Genomic DNA, 1,135 nt, shown 5'->3' with positions numbered 1-1,135 from the left:
GTATTTTTATTTATTTATTTAATACCAGCAAAACCACTTTGTATATACTTTTTTACAAATCGTATCTTTACAAATGAAATTATTAATAGTTATCTTCCAAATACTTCTACAAAAGGGTATCTCAAATGATTGAAACATGTGTGCATCTCTACTTGTTGAAGGACTTTCAACTAAAACAAAAAATTAATATAATTGATTTGATAATAACCATATATTCATTTCACGTAAAATAATTTGTATTAATTATATATTTTCTGAAGGGGTTACTTACTTGGTGTTACATTCGTTTGCTTCCCTACACCACTAACTGTGTTACTTGTTCTCTAATAACAAATACTTGTTGAACTCACCATGCAAATGTAAGCTAGGAATTTGATCTTCCTAGGGATCTTCAAATCACATTCGTTTTGTTTCAAAAACTGTATTTGAATCCATTTTATCTAAATCAGGATTTTTATTATTGCTAACAATCAGATAAACATTTACTGAAATAAAGATAAAGGCATACTGACAATGATGACAATTGACAAATTATAATATAATGACACTCAGACTCAGTGATATAGAAGAAATCTTCACTTCAGGTGCATGGCGACATCTCAAAAAACGTATTAACTCATCTTGGAGGAGACTACTAACTCAGTGAGAGCTTTATTAGTGGACTGTTTAGCATAGGGTGAATTTAAAATAGAATAAAAAAAATAACAGTAAAAAAACCAGACCTTAAAGTAAATTGTAATAAAAATATTTCCTACCTTGTCATTTCTCGTTGCACAAGCTGGAGCAGGCCTGCTATTTTTCGTACTGCTATTGCTGAGTAGTATAAATCACTCGCGAGGACTATATTGAGTTTCTATACACTTTTCGGAATAATTGTAAGTGACTGTTAACCAAGAGAGTTGGTTGGCGAATTGTCTTTTTAAAATGAGGCGAGTAGGCAGGTAATTACATACAAAAAACTTTAAGGTTTTTACTTGAAAATAATGATAAAAATTAATACATACTCACTGAATTAGGTATTGGCCTACTCGTATATACGGGGTGTCCCATAATATTGAAAAGAAAATGAATTAAAATATTCTTTACAAAAACAAGAAAATTAAAAATTGTTATTCCTACTTATGTGGACGAACCA

General features: G+C 29.9%; 1 long non-coding RNA gene across 1 annotated transcript; it reads right to left on the bottom strand.

The window, feature by feature from the left end:
- LOC126881481 (uncharacterized) lies at nt 1-928 on the bottom strand. The gene is made up of 2 exons (XR_007696874.1): nt 272-928; nt 1-170 (listed from the first exon to the last, which is right to left on the bottom strand). It is a non-coding gene; the product is annotated as an uncharacterized LOC126881481 (long non-coding RNA).
- Between the last annotated feature and the right edge of the window lie 207 nt (nt 929-1,135).

This window comes from Diabrotica virgifera, chromosome 3 (genome assembly GCF_917563875.1).
Source record: "Diabrotica virgifera virgifera chromosome 3, PGI_DIABVI_V3a".
Classification (NCBI taxonomy): Eukaryota; Metazoa; Arthropoda; class Insecta; order Coleoptera; family Chrysomelidae; genus Diabrotica; species Diabrotica virgifera.
Note: the sequence above shows the minus strand (reverse complement) of the source record. Positions and strands in the feature narration are given on the sequence as shown.